Source organism: Pleurodeles waltl, chromosome 6 (assembly GCF_031143425.1).
Source record: "Pleurodeles waltl isolate 20211129_DDA chromosome 6, aPleWal1.hap1.20221129, whole genome shotgun sequence".
NCBI classification, from domain to species: Eukaryota; Metazoa; Chordata; class Amphibia; order Caudata; family Salamandridae; genus Pleurodeles; species Pleurodeles waltl.
The window spans coordinates 1,723,222,910-1,723,246,812 of NC_090445.1; the positions used below are offsets into that span (position 1 = coordinate 1,723,222,910).

General features: G+C 49.8%; 1 protein-coding gene across 3 annotated transcripts in view; it reads left to right on the top strand.

The window, feature by feature from the left end:
- Positions 1-23,903, top strand: part of ABCF1 (ATP binding cassette subfamily F member 1) — a 484,546-nt gene that overhangs the window by 91,324 nt on the left and 369,319 nt on the right. The window lies entirely within an intron of this gene.

Consider the following 23,903-nt stretch of genomic DNA (forward strand, 5'->3'; position numbering starts at 1 on the left):
TCCTCTACCCCTCCTCCCCTGTCTCCTCTACCCCTCCTCCCCTGTCTCCTCTACCCCTCCTCCCCTGTCTCCTCTACCCCTCCTCCCCTGTCTCCTCTACCCCTCCTCCCCTGTCTCCTCTACCCCTCCTCCCCTGTCTGCTCTATCCCTCCTCCCCTGTCTGCTCTATCCCTCCTCCCCTGTCTGCTCTATCCCTCCTCCCCTGTCTGCTCTATCCCTCCTCCCCTGTCTGCTCTATCCCTCCTCCCCTGTCTGCTCTATCCCTCCTCCCCTGTCTGCTCTATCCCTCCTCCCCTGTCTGCTCTATCCCTCCTCCCCTGTCTGCTCTATCCCTCCTCCCCTGTCTGCTCTATCCCTCCTCCCCTGTCTGCTCTATCCCTCCTCCCCTGTCTGCTCTATCCCTCCTCCCCTGTCTGCTCTATCCCTCCTCCCCTGTCTGCTCTATCCCTCCTCCCCTGTCTGCTCTATCCCTCCTCCCCTGTCTCCTCTCTTCCCCCTCCCCTGTCTCCTCTCTTCCCCCTCCCCTGTCTCCTCTCTTCCCCCTCCCCTGTCTCCTCTCTTCCCCCTCCCCTGTCTCCTCTCTTCCCCCTCCCCTGTCTCCTCTCTTCCCCCTCCCCTGTCTCCTCTCTTCCCCCTCCCCTGTCTCCTCTCTTCCCCCTCCCCTGTCTCCTCTCTTCCCCCTCCCCTGTCTCCTCTCTTCCCCCTCCCCTGTCTCCTCTCTTCCCCCTCCCCTGTCTCCTCTCTTCCCCCTCCCCTGTCTCCTCTCTTCCCCCTCCCCCGTCTCCTCTCTTCCCCCTCCCCTGTCCCCTCCCTTGTCTCCTCTCTGCCCCCTCCCTTGTCTCCTCTCTGCCCCCTCCCTTGTCTCCTCTCTGCCCCCTCCCTTGTCTCCTCTCTGCCCCCTCCCTTGTCTCCTCTCTGCCCCCTCCCTTGTCTCCTCTCTGCCCCCTCCCTTGTCTCCTCTCTGCCCCCTCCCTTGTCTCCTCTCTGCCCCCTCCCTTGTCTCCTCTCTGCCCCCTCCCTTGTCTCCTCTCTGCCCCCTCCCTTGTCTCCTCTCTGCCCCCTCCCCTGTCTCCTCTCTGCCCCCTCCCCTGTCTCCTCTCTGCCCCCTCCCCTGTCTCCTCTCTGCCCCCTCCCCTGTCTCCTCTCTGCCCCCTCCCTTGTCTCCTCTCTGCCCCCTCCCCTGTCTCCTCTCTGCCCCCTCCCCTGTCTCCTCTCTGCCCCCTCCCCTGTCTCCTCTCTGCCCCCTCCCCTGTCTCCTCTCTGCCCCCTCCCCTGTCTCCTCTCTGCCCCCTCCCCTGTCTCCTCTCTGCCCCCTCCCCTGTCTCCTCTCTGCCCCCTCCCCTGTCTCCTCTCTGCCCCCTCCCCTGTCTCCTCTCTGCCCCCTCCCCTGTCTCCTCTCTGCCCCCTCCCCTGTCTCCTCTCTGCCCCCTCCCCTGTCTCCTCTCTGCCCCCTCCCCTGTCTCCTCTCTGCCCCCTCCCCTGTCTCCTCTCTGCCCCCTCCCCTGTCTCCTCTCTGCCCCCTCCCCTGTCTCCTCTCTGCCCCACCTCCCCTGTCTCCTCTCTGCCCCACCTCCCCTGTCTCCTCTCTGCCCCACCTCCCCTGTCTCCTCTCTGCCCCACCTCCCCTGTCTCCTCTCTGCCCCACCTCCCCTGTCTCCTCTCTGCCCCACCTCCCCTGTCTCCTCTCTGCCCCACCTCCCCTGTCTCCTCTCTGCCCCACCTCCCCTGTCTCCCCTCTTCCACCTCCCCTGTCTCCCCTCTTCCACCTCCCCTGTCTCCCCTCTTCCACCTCCCCTGTCTCCCCTCTTCCACCTCCCCTGTCTCCCCTCTTCCACCTCCCCTGTCTCCCCTCTTCCACCTCCCCTGTCTCCCCTCTTCCACCTCCCCCGTCTCCCCTCTTCCACCTCCCCCGTCTCCCCTCTTCCACCTCCCCCGTCTCCTCTCTTTCACCTCCCCCGTCTCCTCTCTTTCACCTCCTCTTTTCAAGGGAATAGATTGCAGCATAGTTATCTTTCTTGCATTTAGCGCCTCATTTTCTCTGTTGATCTATTTCAATTAACTCATTTATTTGAAATAAGACATTTTGGCATAGAAACAAGCAGCCCGAAGATTAAACTAAATCCTGGAAAATGAGTGACATCTCCCCTTATCCTCACTCTCGAGAGAAGCTGTGCTAGTGGCCCCAGTCATTGGTACCCTACATAGATAGCCAGCTTCCTAGATGTAGGAGGCCGACCCAGTATGTAGTGTGCAAGCAACCACACGTTGGTTTACAGGGGTAAAAACTAGATCACCATATGCTCTAATTTTTAAGATAGTGTGGTCGAGCACTTAGGCCAATCTTGGAGAAGTGCAAAGCATTTGTTGTACTCGGTGTCAATCATGCAACTCACATATTCAAAGGAATAACTCGAGACCAATTTATAGAAATACTTCAGATTTTTATTTACATTTTAAGACAAAGATGATCTAAATTGGTTTATATAGAAAATTACCCTGTTTTTTTGCATGGTTACCCCCATTTTCTGCCTGTTGTCAGTGTGTTTGACTGTGTTCACTGGGATCCTGCTAACCAGGACCCCAGTGATTATGCTCTCTCCCTTCAAACATGGTAACTGTACCATTTGTCACCCCACATCTGGCATACAGGTGCCCCCATGTAAGTCCCTAGTATACGGTACCCATGGCCTTGGAGTACTAGGGGATCCCCATGGGCTGCAGCATGTATTATGCCACCCATGGGGAGTGCATGCAAAGTTTTCTTTAGGCTTGCCATTGCAGCCGGCGTGAAAGGGTACATTCACCCTTTTTCAATACAGGTCACTACACCAGGTCACTGCAAGTCACCCCTATGGCAGGTCCTCCTAGCCCAGAGGGCAGGGTGCAAGTACCTGTGTGTGAGGGCACCCCTGCTCTAGCAGAGGTTCCTCCACGGACTCGAGTTTCATTCTCCTGGACTTGGTGACGGTGCGGGGATGCCATTTTATGCGTGTTCTGGACATACGTAGCTGGACATAGGTAGGGACTTAACTCTGTACCTGGGCATGTTTGTTATCAAACATGTCAGAATCATACCCTGATACTGTTGCCAGTATTGGAAATATGATTCCATGTACTTTGGGAGCTCCTTAGAGGACCCCCAGCATTGCTCCTACCATCCTTCTGGGGTTTTCCAGGCAGCCCACGCTGTTGTCGCACCTCAGACAGGTTTCTGCCTTCTTTTTGCTTGAACAGCTCAAGCCCAGGAAGGCAGAACAAAGGATTTCCTTTGGGAGAGGGGTGTTACACCCTCTCCCTTTGGAAATAGGTGTTATATGGCTTGGGAGGGGTAGCCTCCCACAGCCTCTGGAAATGCTTTTTAGGGCACAGATGGTGCCCTCCTTGCATAATCCAGTCTACACCGGTTCAGGGACCCCCACTCCCAGCTCTGGTGCGAAACTGGATAAAGGAAAGGGAAGTGACCCCTCCCCTGTCCCTCGCCCCAGAAGTGGTTCTCAGAGCTCCTCCAGAGGGTCTCTGGGTTCTGCCATCTTGAATCCAAGGTGGGCAGGGGCCTCTGGGAGCATCTGAGTGGCCACGTCAGGCAAGTGATGTCAGAGCCCCCTTCTGATAGGTGGTCACCAGGCTAGGTGACCAATCCCCCTTTCAGGGCTTTTTAGGGTCTCTCTCTCTCTTGGTCGGGGTCCTCAGATTTGGGTTGCAAGATTCCAGCAACCTTACTTCGACTTCTAGCCGCTGGAACTACGACTGGGCCCGCCAGGAACGGACAGTCTTCATCCATGACAAAGATTCTGCTTGCAACATTGTTTTCTCAGGTCCTTCCAACTTCTGCAACATTTCCCAGACTGTGCATCCTCTGAGGGCGGCAAGTCTTCAGTCTGCACAAGAAGGAAGAAGGAATCTCCCTTGGAGTGAAGGAGTCACACCCCTGCGTGGATCCTGCATCAGGGGTGGTGGTCTGGAGTAGTCTTCTTGGTCCTCGTCTGAAAGCTTTCCAACTTTGGTGGAGGTAAGGCCTTGCCTTCCAACGCAGGACAGTACCCCCGTGCACTGCGTCTCTTGCAGCTGCCAAAGCTTGTATGCATCTCTAAGGGACCTTCAGGCTCCTTGTAGCCCCATCCCTCCTTCCTGCAGTGCACAACCCTCTACGTGCTTCTCCTGTGGCGTGGGACCCTTCTCTAGTACCTCTGCGTAGGCTCCTCTGTGACTCCTGATTCCTCATCCAGTGGGTCTCCTGTGGGGGATGCCTCTTCTTCTGTGGACTTCCCATAGGACACCCCTGTGAGTTGAGTCCTTCTGGCAGCTCCACTTTTGCTTCATCACGACTTGTGCCTTTGCCAAGGCTTATTGGTGGCTTTTCTACGCCACTGACCGACTGTAATCCTTCATCCGGCATGGGACTCTTCATCTGCTCCAGGGGTGCATTCCTGTCAGTCTTCGTCCTAGCGTCGACCAACTCCTGCATCCACACCTGGGTGGGTAGTAGCTCCTACTTCTACTGGACTCTACTGTGACTTCTGGACTTGGTCCCTTTCTTCCTCTTCAGGAATCCACCGCTGGTGTCTTGCAGTCTTGCCTGGGTGTTGCATTTTCTTCATTTTCTTCCTTTTGGGCGGTTTGGGGAAAATCTAGTAATTTTACTCCTTTCCTCCTGGTTGCTAGGAGGCTCTGTGGTACTTACCTCTGGGGTTTCATAGTAGCCCCCTGGTTCGCTCTACACATTCTACTTACCTAGGTGGGGGTCCTGTGTTCGCTGTCCATTTTTTTTAGTATATGGTTTGGGCTCCCCCTAGGGGGTCACTATTGTCTAATTGCTCTTGCACTGTTTTCTATCACTTTCTATGCCTATTACTAACTACTAGTGTACATATCTAGTGTGTTACTTACCTCCTATTGGAGGGCGGCCTCTCTAGTACTTTTTTGGTATTGTCACTAAAGTACCTTTATTTTTGTGACACTGAGTATTTTCTTTCTTTTATGTAAGTACTGTGTGACTACAGTGGTATTGCATGAGCTTTGCATGTCTCCTAGATAAGCCTTGGCTACTCATCCACAGCTACCTCTAGAGAGCTTGGCTTCTAGACACTGCCTACACTACACTAATAAGGGATACCTGGACTTGGTATAAGGTGTAAGTACCTTAGGTAACCAACACACACCAGGCCAGCTTCCTACAGTTAAGTACTTTTTGAGATACAGACTTTTGAAGTTTAATAAAAAGTATTTTTCTGCGTAGTTACGCACCATAGGAATCAATGGACCATCCCCTTTAAAAATTCATTAAAAATCGTACAGTTGGTTTACCAAATTCTTCTTTTGCAGGTTGGTCGAGATCGTCTGTGGGCGCGCTGTGCCAGCTGGAGGAGTTCAGGCGGCTCCCGGTTCTGGCGGGAACAGCGATGAAAGGTCTCTGGAGCTGGTGCAGGGCCTCTGCGAGGGTCCACTTGGAAAAGCGCTGCACAGGTAAGTTTAGAGGTGGTCCCTTGGGGTCCCCTTGGAGTGTCTAGGTCACAAGGGGTGGGGGGGACCCTTAGGGCACAGCAGGTTTTTCATTGCAGGGCATAGGACAGCTGGGTGCAGAGCGAATTGGTGAACCAGGAGCTGTCTGCAAAGATGGCCTTTGGAGCTGGAGGTAAGTCGGTTCAGGCGTCATTTGCTGGATAACGGGGCACTTTGGCGGGAGGTCCGGGGTGTTCCTGAAGTCCCTCAACTGGGGCTTCCTCCTGATCCTTTTTCAGCCCCAGGCGGGCTGGTTTTCCTGGTGTAGGAAGTTGGCTCTGAATGCACTATTTCAAAGTAAGGAATAGTATGCACAGAGTCCAAGGGTTCCCCTTAGAGGTAAGATAGTGGCAAAAAGAGATAATTCTAATGCTCTATTTTGTGGTAGTGTGGTCGAGCAGTAGGCTTATCAAAGGAGTAGTGTTAAGCATTTGTTGTACACACACAGGCAATAAATGAGGAACACACACTCAGAGACCATTCCAGGCCAATAGGTTTTTGTATAGAAAAAAAACTAAGAAAATATAATGTTCGGTGGCATGTGTAGCTGCAGATACACATGCTGTGCATAGTCCGCCGTCTGGTGTTGGGCTCGGAGTGTTACAAGCTGTTTTTCTTCGAAGAAGTCTTTTCGAGTCACGAGACCGAGGGACTCCTGCCACTTGGGTTCATTGCGCATGGGCGTCGACTCCATCTTAGATTTTTTTTTTTCCGCCATCGGGTTCGGACGTGTTCCTTTTTGCTCCGTGTTTCGGGTCGGAAAGTTAGTCAGAATCTCGGAAAAATTCGTCGGTATTGTTTCGTTCGGTATCGGGTTAGTTAGAACAAATCGACACCGAATCTTGAAGAGCTCCGGTAGCCCTTCGGGGTAATTTCGATCATCCGTCGGGGCCTGGTCGGCCCGACCGCGTGCAACATCGAGACTGATGGAACGGACCCCGTTCCGATTCTGTCCTAAATGCCATAATAAATATCCTTATACGGATCAACATTTGGTCTGTAACTTGTGCCTGTCCCCCGAGCACAAGGAGGATACGTGCGAAGCCTGTCGCGCGTTTCGGTCGAGAAAAACACTCAGGGACCGAAGAGCCAGGAGGTTGCAGATGGCGTCCACGCCGACAGGACAACAACGGTTCGAGGAGGAGGAAGAAGAAACTTTCTCCATCCACGAGTCTGATTCCGAAGAATTCGACGTCGAAGAACAACCAACCGTGAGTAAGACGTCGAAACAAAAATCACTCGAAAAAACTGACAAAGCCCAGGGGACGCCACCGCCAACAGGCCATGGCTTAACCCGGAAAGTAGGTGACCGTCCATCGGCACCGAAAAAGGGCGAGCTGCTGTTGAAGTCATCCGACTCCGGTCGAGATACAGGCACGCAGCAATCTCGGGACCGAGAGAGTGACGCAGAAAAAATTCGGCACCGACACAGCGGCACCGAAGTTGGTCGGCACCGAGAGGGCACGACGCCGAAAAGAAAAAAGATATTGTCGGAGCCGAAAAAATCCAGAGACACGGTTTCGGTGCCGAAATACCCAGAAACCGAACCAAAAACTAGTTCCTACTCAGAGGAACAAGGACTGTCCTCTCAACTAAAAAAACACAGATTTGAGGAGGAATTACAAACAATAGAGCCAGATCACACGCAAAAGCGGATCTTTATTCAAAAGGATACAGGGAAGATCAGCACTCTTCCCCCAATCAAAAGGAAAAGGAAACTTGACTTCCAGCAAGAAGACAAGCAACCACAAGCAAAGGTGGTAAAGAAGGTAACTCCACCACCCTCACCACCACCATCAACTCATGCATCACTGGCACAAACTCCACCATTAACACACTCACCAGCTCATACCACAATGAGCCAGGATGATCCGGATGCATGGGACCTCTACGACGCTCCGGTATCGGACAATAGCCCGGAGTCGTACCCAACTAAACCGTCACCACATGAGGACAGTGTAAAGAAATGGCTCCCTGTTGCAGTTACCCCCCACTTTTTGCCTGATACTGATGCTGACTTGACTGAGAAGTGTGCTGGGACCCTGCTAACCAGGCCCCAGCACCAGTGTTCTTTCACCTAAAATGTACCATTGTATCCACAATTGGCACACCCTGGCATTCAGATAAGTCCCTTGTAACTGGTACTTCTAGTACCAAGGGCCCTGATGCCAAGGAAGGTCTCTAAGGGCTGTAGCATGTATTATGCCACCCTAGAGACCCCTCACTCAGCACAGACACACTGCTTACAAGCCTGTGTGTGCTGGTGAGAACAAAATGAGTAAGTCGACATGGCACTCCCCTCAGGGTGCCATGCCAGCCTCTCACTGCCTATGCAGTATAGGTAAGACACCCCTCTAGCAGGCCTTACAGCCCTAAGGCAGGGTGCACTATACCATAGGTGAGGGTACCAGTGCATGAGCACTGTGCCCCTACAGTGTCTAAGCAAAACCTTAGACATTGTAAGTGCAGGGTAGCCATAAGAGTATATGGTCTGGGAGTCTGTCAAACACGAACTCCACAGCACCATAAAGGCTACACTGAAAACTGGGAAGTTTGGTATCAAACTTCTCAGCACAATAAATGCACACTGATGCCAGTGTACATTTTATTGTAAAATACACCACAGAGGGCACCTTAGAGGTGCCCCCTGAAACTTAACCGACTATCTGTGTAGGCTGACTAGTTTTAGCAGCCTGCCACAAACCGAGACATGTTGCTGGCCCCATGGGGAGAGTGCCTTTGTCACTCTGAGGCCAGTAACAAAGCCTGCACTGGGTGGAGATGCTAACACCTCCCCCAGGCAGGAATTGTCACACCTGGCGGTGAGCCTCAAAGGCTCACCTCCTTTGTGCCAACCCAGCAGGACACTCCAGCTAGTGGAGTTGCCCGCCCCCTCCGGCCAGGCCCCACTTTTGGCGGCAAGGCCGGAGAAGATAATGAGAAAAACAAGGAGGAGTCACTGACCAGTCAGGACAGCCCCTAAGGTGTCCTGAGCTGAAGTGACTCTAACTTTTAGAAATCCTCCATCTTGCAGATGGAGGATTCCCCCAATAGGGTTAGGATTGTGACCCCCTCCCCTTGGGAGGAGGCACAAAGAGGGTGTACCCACCCTCAGGGCTAGTAGCCATTGGCTACTAACCCCCCAGACCTAAAACACGCCCTTAAATTTAGTATTTAAGGGCTACCCTGAACCCTAGAAAATTAGATTCCTGCAACTACAAGAAGAAGGACTGCCCAGCTGAAAACCCCTGCAGCGGAAGACCAGAAGACGACAACTGCCTTGGCCCCAGAAACTCACCGGCCTGTCTCCTGCCTTCCAAAGATCCTGCTCCAGCGACGCCTTCCAAAGGGACCAGCGACCTCGACATCCTCTGAGGACTGCCCCTGCTTCGAAAAGACAAGAAACTCCCGAGGACAGCGGACCTGCTCCAAGAAAAGCTGCAACTTTGTTTCCAGCAGCTTTAAAGAACCCTGCAAGCTCCCCGCAAGAAGCGTGAGACTTGCAACACTGCACCCGGCGACCCCGACTCGGCTGGTGGAGAACCGACACCTCAGGAGGGACCCCAGGACTACTCTGATACTGTGAGTACCAAAACCTGTCCCCCCTGAGCCCCCACAGCGCCGCCTGCAGAGGGAATCCCGAGGCTTCCCCTGACCGCGACTCTTTGAACCTAAAGTCCCGACGCCTGGGAGAGACCCTGCACCCGCAGCCCCCAGGACCTGAAGGACCGGACTTTCACTGGAGAAGTGACCCCCAGGAGTCCCTCTCCCTTGCCCAAGTGGAGGTTTCCCCGAGGAATCCCCCCCTTGCCTGCCTGCAGCGCTGAAGAGATCCCGAGATCTCTCATAGACTAACATTGCGAACCCGACGCTTGTTTCTACACTGCACCCGGCCGCCCCCGTGCTGCTGAGGGTGAGATTTCTGTGTGGGCTTGTGTCCCCCCCGGTGCCCTACAAAACCCCTCTGGTCTGCCCTCCGAAGACGCGGGTACTTACCTGCAAGCAGACCGGAACCGGGGCACCCCCTTCTCTCCATTCTAGCCTATGTGTTTTGGGCACCACTTTGAACTCTGCACCTGACCGGCCCTGAGCTGCTGGTGTGGTGACTTTGGGGTTGCTCTGAACCCCCAACGGTGGGCTACCTTGGACCAAGAACTGAACCCTGTAAGTGTCCTACTTACCTGGTAAAACTAACAAAAACTTACCTCCCCCAGGAACTGTGAAAATTGCACTAAGTGTCCACTTTTAAAACAGCTATTTGTCAATAACTTGAAAAGTATACATGCAATTTTGATGATTTGAAGTTCCTAAAGTACTTACCTGCAATACCTTTCGAATGAGATATTACATGTAGAATTTGAACCTGTGGTTCTTAAAATAAACTAAGAAAAGATATTTTTCTATATAAAAACCTATTGGCTGGATTTGTCTCTGAGTGTGTGTACCTCATTTATTGTCTTGTGTATGTGCAACAAATGCTTAACACTACTCCTTGGATAAGCCTACTGCTCGACCACACTACCACAAAATAGAGCATTAGTATTATCTATTTTTACCACTATTTTACCTCTAAGGGGAACCCTTGGACTCTGTGCATGCTATTCCTTACTTTGAAATAGCACATACAGAGCCAACTTCCTACATTGGTGGATCAGCGGTGGGGTACAAGACTTTGCATTTGCTGGACTACTCAGCCAATACTTGATCACACGACAAATTCCAAAATTGTCATTAGAAATTGATTTTTGCAATTTGAAAAGTTTTCTAAATTCTTAAAAGACCTGCTAGGGCCTTGTGTTAGATCCTGTTTAGCATTTCTTTTAGAGTTTAAAAGTTTGTAAAAGTTTGAATTAGATTCTAGAACCAGTTATAGATTCTTAAAAAGTATTCCAACTTTTAGAAGCAAAATGTCTAGCACAGATGTGAATGTGGTGGAACTCGACACCACACCTTACCTCCATCTACAGATGAGAGAGCTAAGGTCACTCTGTAAACTAAAGAAAATAACAATGGGCCCCAAACCTACCAAAATACAGCTCCAGGAGCTTTTGGCAGAGTTTGAAAAGGCCAACCCCTCTGAGGGTGGCAACTCAGAGGAAGAGGATAGTGACTTGGAGGACAATTCCCCCCTACCAGTCCTATCTAGGGAGAACAGGGTCCCTCAAACCCTGACTCCAAAAATAATAGTCAGAGATGCTGGTTCCCTCACAGGAGAGACCAACACCTCTGAAATCACTGAGGATAACCCCAGTGAAGAGGACATCCAGTTAGCCAGGATGGCCAAAAGATTGGCTTTGGAAAAGCAGCTCCTAGCCATAGAAAGGGAAAGAAAAGAGATGGGCCTAGGTCCCATCAATGGTGGCAGCAACTTAAATACGGTCAGAGATTCTCCTGACATCCTAAAAATCCCCAAAGGGATTGTAACAAAATATGAAGATGGTGATGACATCACCAAATGGTTCACAGCTTTTGAGAGGGCTTGTGTAACCAGAAAAGTAAACAGATCTCACTGGGGTGCTCTCCTTTGGGAAATGTTCACTGGAAAGTGTAGGGATAGACTCCTCACACTCTCTGGAAAAGATGCAGAATCTTATGACCTCATGAAGGGTACCCTGATTGAGGGCTTTGGATTCTCCACTGAGGAGTATAGAATTAGATTCAGGGGGGCTCAAAAATCCTCGAGCCAGACCTGGGTTGATTTTGTAGACTACTCAGTAAAAACACTAGATGGTTGGTTAACTGGAAATGAAGTGTGTGACTATGTTGGGCTTTATAATTTGTTTATGAAAGAACACATTTTAAGTAACTGCTTCAATGAAAAGTTGCATCAGTATCTGGTAGACCTAGGTCCAATTTCTCCCCAAGAATTGGGAAAGAAGGCAGACCACTGGGTCAAGACTAGGGTAACCAAAACTTCCACTGGGGGTGACCAAAAGAAAGGGGTTACAAAAACTCCCCAGGAGAAAGTGGGTGACACTAGAAACAAAGAAAAAGAGTCCTCTGTAGGCCCCCAAAAACCAGAACAGGTGGGTGGGCCCCAAGACACAACCCAAAACAAAGGTGGGTACCAGGGTAAGAACTGGGATGCCACTAAGGCATGGTGCCACAACTGTAAACAGTCTGGGCACCACACCAAGGACACTTCTTGTCCCAAAAACAAACCCCAGAACAAGATTCCAGGGGTAACCAGTGTAGCCATGGGAGATGACTCCTCAGATGAGGAGGTCTTCATAGCCTTCAACTGGAAACAGGGCCCAACAGGTGAGTTGGAGATTCCAGAGGGAAGTAGACACTTCCACCACCTACTGGTGAATGGAATCCCAACCACTGCCCTGAGAGACACTTGTGCCAGTCACACTATTGTGCATGACAGGCTGGTGCTCTCAAACCAGTACATCCCAGGTGAGACTGCCAGGGTAAGAGTTAGCCTAGACAGGGTCACTAAGAGGCCTGTGGCTTTAGTGCCCATAGAAGTGGGTGGCACTCTTAGCTGGAGAAGGGTAGTAGTCAGTACAGACCTCCCCCTTGATTGTCTCCTTGGAAATGACTACCCAGAGGTTAGTCAGAGCCCAAGAGAGGAACTGGTCCAGTGCCAGTCCTCTCCCAAGGATTCTGGAAGTCCTGCCTCTGCAGTAAATGCAAGTAGGCCCCAGAAGAAAAAGAAAAGGAAACAGAGTAGGAAAGGTGGACAACCTTTAGCCAAGGTTCCAGCAAGCCAAGGAGATTCTGCTCCAGTAGGGGAGAACTCCAAAAATGGCTCTGATAAAGTCCAACCTGACCCACAAGAAGTCCTGGCTAGTCAGGCAACTGTTAAGCCTGAGTGGGTGGCTCCTCAGCTAACAGAAGAAAGAGTGGAAGAAGGGTGTTTACTACAAGATGTGGTGACCCCCCACTCTAATACAGCAGACAGGCACCCTGAACCCAAAGAAGCCTGTAACTTAGCCCCTTCCCTTGTAGGTGAAGAGCTAAAGGTGTGGTTCTGGGCACTGACAGCTGTCAGTGGCCTCTGCTGGGTGTTAGCCTTTATGGCTGCACTATCCTTGGCCTGGTGGTCTGACCCCATGCCAAATAACAAGTTAGGCCCCCTGACCCTGTTGGTCATGGTGGGGTTACTCCAGCTCTGGGTAACCTCTTTGGGTAAGCTAGGGGTGACCCTGGCTAAGATAAGATTAGCAGAGGTGGATACCTCTGACCTCAAAATAGAGAGAATGGGTGAAGACATAAAAAGCACAGACAAGAGGCAGTTCAGACTAGGTCCTATCACTGTGGAAGTGGGCCAGTTCCCCAGAGGGAATGACCTGAACAGGAGGATGTAAGGCAGAGTAGGCCCTGCAACAAACCAGCCATTTCCTCTACTCTTCCTCGCCTGACAGACTAGGAAGACTCTTCCAGCGTTGGCTGAGTCTCCTGGCCTGTGGGCTGGGGGGGGCTTGTGTAAAGAAATGGCTCCCTGTTGCAGTTACCCCCCACTTTTTGCCTGATACTGATGCTGACTTGACTGAGAAGTGTGCTGGGACCCTGCTAACCAGGCCCCAGCACCAGTGTTCTTTCACCTAAAATGTACCATTGTATCCACAATTGGCACACCCTGGCATTCAGATAAGTCCCTTGTAACTGGTACTTCTAGTACCAAGGGCCCTGATGCCAAGGAAGGTCTCTAAGGGCTGTAGCATGTATTATGCCACCCTAGAGACCCCTCACTCAGCACAGACACACTGCTTACAAGCCTGTGTGTGCTGGTGAGAACAAAATGAGTAAGTCGACATGGCACTCCCCTCAGGGTGCCATGCCAGCCTCTCACTGCCTATGCAGTATAGGTAAGACACCCCTCTAGCAGGCCTTACAGCCCTAAGGCAGGGTGCACTATACCATAGGTGAGGGTACCAGTGCATGAGCACTGTGCCCCTACAGTGTCTAAGCAAAACCTTAGACATTGTAAGTGCAGGGTAGCCATAAGAGTATATGGTCTGGGAGTCTGTCAAACACGAACTCCACAGCACCATAAAGGCTACACTGAAAACTGGGAAGTTTGGTATCAAACTTCTCAGCACAATAAATGCACACTGATGCCAGTGTACATTTTATTGTAAAATACACCACAGAGGGCACCTTAGAGGTGCCCCCTGAAACTTAACCGACTATCTGTGTAGGCTGACTAGTTTTAGCAGCCTGCCACAAACCGAGACATGTTGCTGGCCCCATGGGGAGAGTGCCTTTGTCACTCTGAGGCCAGTAACAAAGCCTGCACTGGGTGGAGATGCTAACACCTCCCCCAGGCAGGAATTGTCACACCTGGCGGTGAGCCTCAAAGGCTCACCTCCTTTGTGCCAACCCAGCAGGACACTCCAGCTAGTGGAGTTGCCCGCCCCCTCCGGCCAGGCCCCACTTTTGGCGGCAAGGCCGGAGAAGATAATGAGAAAAACAAGGAGGAGTCACTGACCAGTCAGGACAGCCCCTAAGGTGTCCTGAGCTGAAGTGACTCTAACTTTTAGAAATCCTCCATCTTGCAGATGGAGGATTCCCCCAATAGGGTTAGGATTGTGACCCCCTCCCCTTGGGAGGAGGCACAAAGAGGGTGTACCCACCCTCAGGGCTAGTAGCCATTGGCTACTAACCCCCCAGACCTAAAACACGCCCTTAAATTTAGTATTTAAGGGCTACCCTGAACCCTAGAAAATTAGATTCCTGCAACTACAAGAAGAAGGACTGCCCAGCTGAAAACCCCTGCAGCGGAAGACCAGAAGACGACAACTGCCTTGGCCCCAGAAACTCACCGGCCTGTCTCCTGCCTTCCAAAGATCCTGCTCCAGCGACGCCTTCCAAAGGGACCAGCGACCTCGACATCCTCTGAGGACTGCCCCTGCTTCGAAAAGACAAGAAACTCCCGAGGACAGCGGACCTGCTCCAAGAAAAGCTGCAACTTTGTTTCCAGCAGCTTTAAAGAACCCTGCAAGCTCCCCGCAAGAAGCGTGAGACTTGCAACACTGCACCCGGCGACCCCGACTCGGCTGGTGGAGAACCGACACCTCAGGAGGGACCCCAGGACTACTCTGATACTGTGAGTACCAAAACCTGTCCCCCCTGAGCCCCCACAGCGCCGCCTGCAGAGGGAATCCCGAGGCTTCCCCTGACCGCGACTCTTTGAACCTAAAGTCCCGACGCCTGGGAGAGACCCTGCACCCGCAGCCCCCAGGACCTGAAGGACCGGACTTTCACTGGAGAAGTGACCCCCAGGAGTCCCTCTCCCTTGCCCAAGTGGAGGTTTCCCCGAGGAATCCCCCCCTTGCCTGCCTGCAGCGCTGAAGAGATCCCGAGATCTCTCATAGACTAACATTGCGAACCCGACGCTTGTTTCTACACTGCACCCGGCCGCCCCCGTGCTGCTGAGGGTGAGATTTCTGTGTGGGCTTGTGTCCCCCCCGGTGCCCTACAAAACCCCTCTGGTCTGCCCTCCGAAGACGCGGGTACTTACCTGCAAGCAGACCGGAACCGGGGCACCCCCTTCTCTCCATTCTAGCCTATGTGTTTTGGGCACCACTTTGAACTCTGCACCTGACCGGCCCTGAGCTGCTGGTGTGGTGACTTTGGGGTTGCTCTGAACCCCCAACGGTGGGCTACCTTGGACCAAGAACTGAACCCTGTAAGTGTCCTACTTACCTGGTAAAACTAACAAAAACTTACCTCCCCCAGGAACTGTGAAAATTGCACTAAGTGTCCACTTTTAAAACAGCTATTTGTCAATAACTTGAAAAGTATACATGCAATTTTGATGATTTGAAGTTCCTAAAGTACTTACCTGCAATACCTTTCGAATGAGATATTACATGTAGAATTTGAACCTGTGGTTCTTAAAATAAACTAAGAAAAGATATTTTTCTATATAAAAACCTATTGGCTGGATTTGTCTCTGAGTGTGTGTACCTCATTTATTGTCTTGTGTATGTGCAACAAATGCTTAACACTACTCCTTGGATAAGCCTACTGCTCGACCACACTACCACAAAATAGAGCATTAGTATTATCTATTTTTACCACTATTTTACCTCTAAGGGGAACCCTTGGACTCTGTGCATGCTATTCCTTACTTTGAAATAGCACATACAGAGCCAACTTCCTACAGACAGTACATCATATGCACAGGTGGTAGCTAGGGCAGCCGAATTCCATAATGTATCGCTACATTCGGAGCCTATTGAGGATGACTTCCTCTTTAACACCCTGTCCTCCACCCATAGCCATTATCAAACCCTTCCCATGCTCCCAGGAATGCTAAGGCACTCGAAACAGATATTTCAGGAGCCAGTTAAAAGCAGAGCCATAACTCCAAGGGTGGAGAAAAAATACAAGGCACCGCCCACAGACCCTGTTTTTATTACATCACAACTGACACCAGACTCAGTAGTTGTGGGGGCAGCTCGTAAGAGAGCCAACTCGCATACATCAGGCGACGCACCACCTCCAGACAAGGAGAGCCGCAAATTTGATGCAGCAGGAAAAAGGGTTGCAGCACAAGCGGCAAATCAGTGGCGCATCGCCAACTCGCAAGCACTCCTGGCGAGATACGACAGGGCTCATTGGGATGAGATGCAACATTTCATCGAACATCTCCCCAAAGAGTTACAAAAACGAGCGCAACAGGTGGTGAAAGAGGGACAAAGTATCTCGAACAATCAGATACGGTCTTCCATGGATGCAGCGGATACAGCTGCAAGAGCAATAAATACTGCAGTCACCATAAGGAGGCACGCATGGCTGCGCACATCTGGGTTCAAACCTGAAATACAACAGGCTGTGCTCAATATGCCGTTTAATGAACAGCAATTGTTTGGGCCGGAGGTGGACACTGCAATTGAAAAATTAAAAAAGGACACCGATACAGCCAAAGCCATGGGCGCACTCTACTCCCCGCAGGGCAGAGGCTCATTTCGTAAAACAACTTTTAGGGGAGGGTTTCGAGGTCAACCCACAGAAACCAGCACCTCACAAACAAGACCACCTACCTACCAGGGACAATATCAAAGGGGAGGTTTTCGGGGACAATACAGAGGGGGCCAATTCCCAAGAAACCGGGGAAAATGTCAAGGTCCCAAAACCCCTCAAAATAAACAGTGACTCACAAGTCACACAACCCCTTCACACAACACCAGTGGGGGGAAGACTAAGCCAGTTCTACAAATCTTGGGAGGAAATAACAGACACTTGGGTCTTAGCAATTATCCAACATGGTTATTGCATAGAATTTCTCCAACTCCCTCAAAACGTCCCACCGAAAACACACACTATGTCAAAACAGCATATAGACCTTCTAGGACTAGAAGTTCAAGCATTACTGCAAAAAGACGCAATAGAATTAGTACCAAGTCCACAAAAGAACACAGGAGTTTACTCACTGTACTTTCTAATACCAAAAAAGGACAAAACTCTAAGACCAATACTAGATCTCAGAACACTAAACACCTACATCAAATCAGACCACTTTCACATGGTCACATTACAAGACGTAATCCCACTGCTCAAACAGCAAGACTACATGACAGCATTAGATCTAAAAGATGCGTATTTCCATATACCGATACATCCTTCGCACAGGAAATACTTAAGGTTCGTATTCAAGGGAATACATTACCAATTCAAAGTGTTGCCATTCGGAATAACAACTGCGCCAAGAGTCTTTACAAAATGCCTAGCAGTAGTAGCTGCACATATCAGAAGGCAGCAAATACACGTGTTCCCTTACTTAAACGACTGGTTAATCAAGACCAACACGCTAACAAAGTGTTCACATCACACAAATTATGTTATACAAACCCTTTACAAGCTGGGTGTTCGGTGGCATGTGTAGCTGCAGATACACATGCTGTGCATAGTCCGCCGTCTGGTGTTGGGCTCGGAGTGTTACAAGTTGTTTTTCTTCGAAGAAGTCTTTTCGAGTCACGAGACCGAGGGACTCCTCCTACTTTGGTTCCATTGCGCATCGGCGTCGACTCCATCTTAGATTGTTTTTTTTCCGCCATCGGGTTCGGACGTGTTCCTTTTCGCTCCGTGTTTCGGGTCGGAAAATTAGTCAGAATCTCGGAGAAATTCGTCGGTATTGTTTCGTTTGGTATCGGGATAGTTAGGACAAATCGACACCGAACGTTGAAGAGCTCCGGTGACCCTTCGGGGTAATTTCGATCCCCCGTCGGGGCCTGGTCGGCCCGACCGCGTGCAACATAGAGACTGATGGAACGGACCCCGTTCCGATTCTGTCCTAAATGCCACAATAAGTATCCGTATACGGATCAACATTTGGTCTGTAACTTGTGCCTGTCCCCCGAGCACAAGGAGGATACGTGCGAAGCCTGTCGTGCGTTTTGGTCGAGGAAAAACGCTCAGAGACCGAAGAGCCAGAAGGTTGCAGATGGCGTCCACGCCGACAGGACAACAACGGTTCGAGGAGGAGGAAGAAGAAACTTTCTCCATCCACGAGTCGGATTCCGAAGAATTCGACGTTGAAGATCAACCAACCGTGAGTAAGACGTCGAAACAAAAATCACTTGAAAAGACTGACAAAGCCCAGGGAATGCCACCGCCAACAGGACATGGCTTAACCCGGAAAGTATGTGACCATCGATCGGCACCGAAAAAGGGCGAGCTCGTGTCGAAGTCGTCCGACTCGGGTCGAGACACAGGCACGCAGCAATCTCGGGCCCGAGAGAGTGGTGCAGAAAAGGGTCGACACCGAGACAGCAGCACCGAAGTTGCTCAACTCAGCGGCACCGAAGGTGGTCGGCACCGAGACGGCACGACACCGAAACGGAAAAAGATCTTTTCGGAGCTGAGAAAAACGAAAGACACGGTTTCGGTGCCAAATCACCCGGCAACCGAACCGAAAACTGGTTCCTACTCAGAGGAACAAGGAATGTCCTCTCAACAAAAAAAACATAGATTTGAGGAGGAATTACAAACATTGGAGCCAGATCACACGCAAAAGCGGATCTTTATTCAGAAGGATACAGGGAAGATCAGCACTCTTCCCCCAATCAAGAGGAAGAGGAAACTTGACTTCCAGCAAGGAGACAAACCACCACAAGCAAAAGTGGTAAAAAAGGTCACTCCACCACCCTCACCACCACCATCAACTCATGCATCACTGGCACAAACTCCACCATTAACACACTCCCCAGCTCATACCACAATGAGCCAGGATGACCCGGATGCATGGGATCTCTACGACGCCCCGGTATCGGACAATAGCCCAGAGTCGTACCCAACTAAACCGTCACCACCTGAGGACAGTACATCGTATGCACAGGTGGTAGCTAGGGCGGCAGAATTCCATAATGTGTCGCTACTTTCGGAGCCTATTGAGGATGACTTCCTCTTTAACACCCTGTCCTCCACCCATAGCCATTATCAAAGCCTTCCCATGCTCCCAGGAATGCTAAGACACGCCAAACGGATATTTCAGGAGCCAGTTAAAAGCAGAGCCATAACTCCAAGGGTGGAGAAAAAATACAAGGCACCGCCCACAGACCCTGCTTTTATTACATCACAACTGACACCGGATTCTGTAGTTGTGGGGGCAGCTCGTAAGAGAGCCAACTCGCATACATCAGGCGATGCACCACCTCCGGACAAGGAGAGCCGCAAATTTGATGCAGCAGGAAAAAGGGTTGCAGCACAAGCGGCAAATCAGTGGCGCATCGCCAACTCGCAAGCACTCCTGGCGAGATACGACAGGGCTCATTGGGATGAGATGCAACATTTCATCGAACATCTCCCCAAAGAGTTCCAAAAACGAGCACAACAGGTGGTGGAAGAGGGGCAAAGTATCTCCAACAACCAGATACGATCTGCCATGGATGCAGCGGATACAGCTGCAAGAACAATAAATACTGCAGTCACCATAAGGAGGCACGCATGGCTGCGCACATCTGGGTTCAAACCTGAAATACAACAGGCTGTGCTCAATATGCCGTTTAATGAACAGCAATTGTTTGGGCCGGAGGTGGACACTGCAATTGAAAAATTAAAAAAGGACACCGACACAGCCAAAGCCATGGGCGCACTCTACTCCCCGCAGGGCAGAGGCACATTTGGCACATTTCGAAAAACAACTTTTAGGGGAGGGTTTCGAGGTCAACCCACAGAAGCCAGCACCTCACAAACAAGACCAGGGACAATATCAAAGGGGAGGCTTTCGGGGACAATACAGAGGGGGCCAATTCCCAAGAAACCGGGGAAAATTTCAAGGTCCCAAAACCCCTCAAAATAAACAGTGACTCGCAAGTCACACAACCCCTTCACACAACACCAGTGGGGGGAAGACTAAGCCAGTTCTACAAATCTTGGGAGGAAATAACAACAGACACTTGGGTCTTAGCAATTATCCAACATGGTTATTGCATAGAATTTCTCCAACTCCCTCCAAACGTCCCACCGAAAACACACAATATGTCAAAACAGCATATAGACCTTCTAGGACTAGAAGTTCAAGCATTACTGCAAAAAGACGCAATAGAATTAGTACCAGGTCCACAAAAAAACACAGGAGTTTACTCACTGTACTTTCTGATACCAAAAAAGGACAAAACTCTAAGACCAATACTAGATCTCAGAACACTAAATACCTACATCAAATCAGACCACTTTCACATGGTCACATTACAAGACGTAATCCCACTGCTGAAACAGCAAGACTACATGACAACATTAGATCTAAAAGATGCGTATTTCTATATACCGATACATTCCTCGCACAGGAAATACCTAAGGTTCGTATTCAAAGGAATACATTACCAATTCAAAGTGTTGCCATTCGGAATAACAACTGCGCCAATAGTCTTTACAAAATGTCTAGCAGTAGTAGCTGCACATATCAGGAGGCAGCAAATACACGTGTTCCCTTACTTAGACGACTGGTTAATCAAGACCAACACGCTAACAAAGTGTTCACATCACACAAATTATGTTATACAAACCCTTTACAAGCTGGGTTTCTCCATCAACTATGCAAAGTCATACCTTTTGCCGTGTCAAACACAGCAATACCTAGGAGCGACAATCAACACAACAAAAGGGATAGCCACTCCAAGTCCACAAAGGGTTCAAACATTTCACAAGGTGATACAGGCCATGTATCCAACACAAAAGATACATGCAAAGATGGTATTAAAACTCCTAGGCATGATGTCCTCATGCATAGCCATTGTCCCAAACGCAAGATTACACATGCGGCCCTTACAACAGTGCCTAGCATCACAATGGTCACATGCACAGGGTCAACTTCTAGATCTGGTGTTGATAGACCGCCAAACATACATCTCGCTTCTATGGTGGAACAGTACAAATTTAAACAAAGGGCGGCCCTTCCAAGACCCAATGCCAACATACGTTATAACAACGGATGCTTCCATGACAGGGTGGGGAGAACACCTCAATCAACACAGCATTCAAGGACAATGGGACATACATCAAAGAAAGTTTCACATAAATCACCTAGAACTGTTAGCAGTATTTCTAGTGTTAAAAGCATTCCAACCCATGATAACCCACAAATACATTCTTGTCAAAACAGACAACATGACGACAATGTATTATTTAAACAAACAGGGGGGGACACACTCGACACAGTTGTGTCTCTTAACGCAAAAAATATGGCATTGGGCAACTCACAACCACATTCGCCTAATAGCACAATTTATTCCATGGATCCAGAACCAGCTAGCAGACAATCTCTCTCGGGATCACCAACAAGTCCACGAATGGGAAATTCACCCCCAAATACTGGACACTTACTTTCAAATTTGGGGAACACCTCAAATAGACCTATTTGCAACAAAAGAAAACGCAAAATGCCAAAACTTCGCATCCAGGTACCCACACCGGCAATCCCAAGGCAATGCTCTATGGATGAATTGGTCAGGGATATTTGCGTACGCTTTTCCCCCTCTCCCTCTCCTTCCATATCTAGTAAACAGATTGAGTCAAAACAAACTCAAACTCATACTAATAGCACCAACCTGGGCAAGACAACCTTTGTATACGACACTACTAGACCTGTCAGTAGTACCTCATGTCAAACTACCCAACAGACCAGATCTGTTAACACAACCCAAACAACAGATCAGGCATCCAAACCCAGCATCGCTGAATCTAGCAATTTGGCTCCTGAAATCCTAGAATTTGGACACTTAGGCCTCACTCAAGAGTGTATGGAGGTCATAAAACAAGCTAGAAAACCTTCCACTAGACACTGCTATGCAAGTAAATGGAAAAGATTTGTTTGTTACTGTCCTAATAATCAAATTCAACCATTGCATGCATCTCCAAAAGATGTAGTAGGATATTTACTACATTTGCAAAAATCAAATCTAGCTTTCTCTTCCATAAAGATACATCTCGCAGCAATATCTGCTTACCTGCAGATTACTCATTCAACTTCCCTATTTAGAATACCTGTCATTAAAGCGTTTATGGAAGGCCTAAAGAGAATTATACCACCAAGGACACCACCTGTTCCTTCATGGAACCTCAACATTGTCCTAACAAGGCTCATGGGTCCACCTTTCGAACCCATGCATTCTTGTGAAATGCAATACTTAACGTGGAAAGTTGCATTTCTCGTTGCCATCACATCTCTAAGAAGAGTAAGTGAAATTCAGGCGTTTACCATACAAGAACCATTTATTCAAATACACAAGAATAAGGTAGTTCTAAGAACAAATCCAAAATTCTTACCAAAGGTTATCTCACCATTCCACTTAAATCAAACAGTAGAATTACCAGTGTTCTTCCCACAGCCAGATTCCATAGCTGAAAGAGCACTACATACATTAGACATCAAAAGAGCACTAATGTACTACATTGACAGAACAAAACTAATTAGGAAGACAAAACAACTATTTATTGCCTTTCAAAAACCTCATACAGGAAATCCAATTTCAAAACAAGGTATTGCTAGATGGATAGTTAGGTGCATCCAAACCTGCTATCTTAAAGCAAAGAGAGAGCTGCCTATAACACCAAAGGCACACTCAACCAGAAAGAAAGGTGCTACCATGGCCTTTCTAGGAAATATTCCAATGAACGAAATATGTAAGGCAGCAACATGGTCTACGCCTCATACATTTACTAAGCACTACTGTGTAGATGTGTTATCTGCACAACAAGCCACAGTAGGTCAAGCTGTACTAAGAACTTTATTTCAAACTACTTCCACTCCTACAGGCTGAACCACCGCTTTTGGGGAGATAACTGCTTACTAGTCTATGCACAGCATGTGTATCTGCAGCTACACATGCCACCGTACGGAAAATGTCACTTACCCAGTGTACATCTGTTCGTGGCATTAGTCGCTGCAGATTCACATGCGCCCACCCGCCTCCCCGGGAGCCTGTAGCCGTTTAGAAGTAGATCTTAAACATTTGTAAATATATTACATTAAACCTTCATTTTGTACATATGTATTTATTCCATTGCATGGGCACAATTATTAGCATACACAACTCCTACCTCACCCTCTGCGGGGAAAACAATCTAAGATGGAGTCGACGCCCATGCGCAATGGAACTAAAGTAGGAGGAGTCCCTCGGTCTCGTGACTCGAAAAGACTTCTTCGAAGAAAAACAACTTGTAACACTCCGAGCCCAACACCAGACGGCGGACTATGCATAGCATGTGAATCTGCAGCGACTAATGCCACGAACAGATGTACACTGGGTAAGTGACATTTTCCTTTAAGAACCACGGGTTCAAGATTTACATGAAATAGCTCAAATGAAAGGTATTGCAGGTAGGTACTTTAGGAACTTTGAATTAGCAAAATAGCATATACAGTTTTCACATAAATCACATATAGCTATTTTAAAACTAGACAGTGCAATTTTCAACAGTTCCTGGGGGGGGGGGTAAGAGTTTGTTAGTTTTTGCAGGTAAGTAAACCACCTACGGGGTTCAAGTTTGGGTCCAAGGTAGCCCACCGTTGGGGGTTCAGAGCAACCCCAAAGTTACGACACCAGCAGCTCAGGGCCGGTCTGGTGCAGAGGTCAAAGTGGTGCCCAAAACGCATAGGCTTCAATGGAGAAGGGGGTGCCCCAGTTCCAGTCTGCCAGCAGGTAAGTACCCGTGTCTTCGGAGGGCAGACCAGGGGGGTTTTGTAGGGCACCGGGGGGGGACACAAGTCCACACAGAAAGTACACCCTCAGCAGCACGGGGGCGGCCGAGTGCCGTGTGCAAACAATGGGAGACCAAGGGGTCTCTTCAGCGATGCAGGCAAGGGGGGGGGCCTCCTGGGGGTCACTCCTGCACTGGAGTTCGGATCCTTCAGGTCCTGGGGGCTACGGGTGCAGTGTCCCTACCAGGCGTCGGGTTCTTAGAAGCTGGCAAGCAGTGGGTCTGTGCTGAGTGAGGGGTCCCCAGGG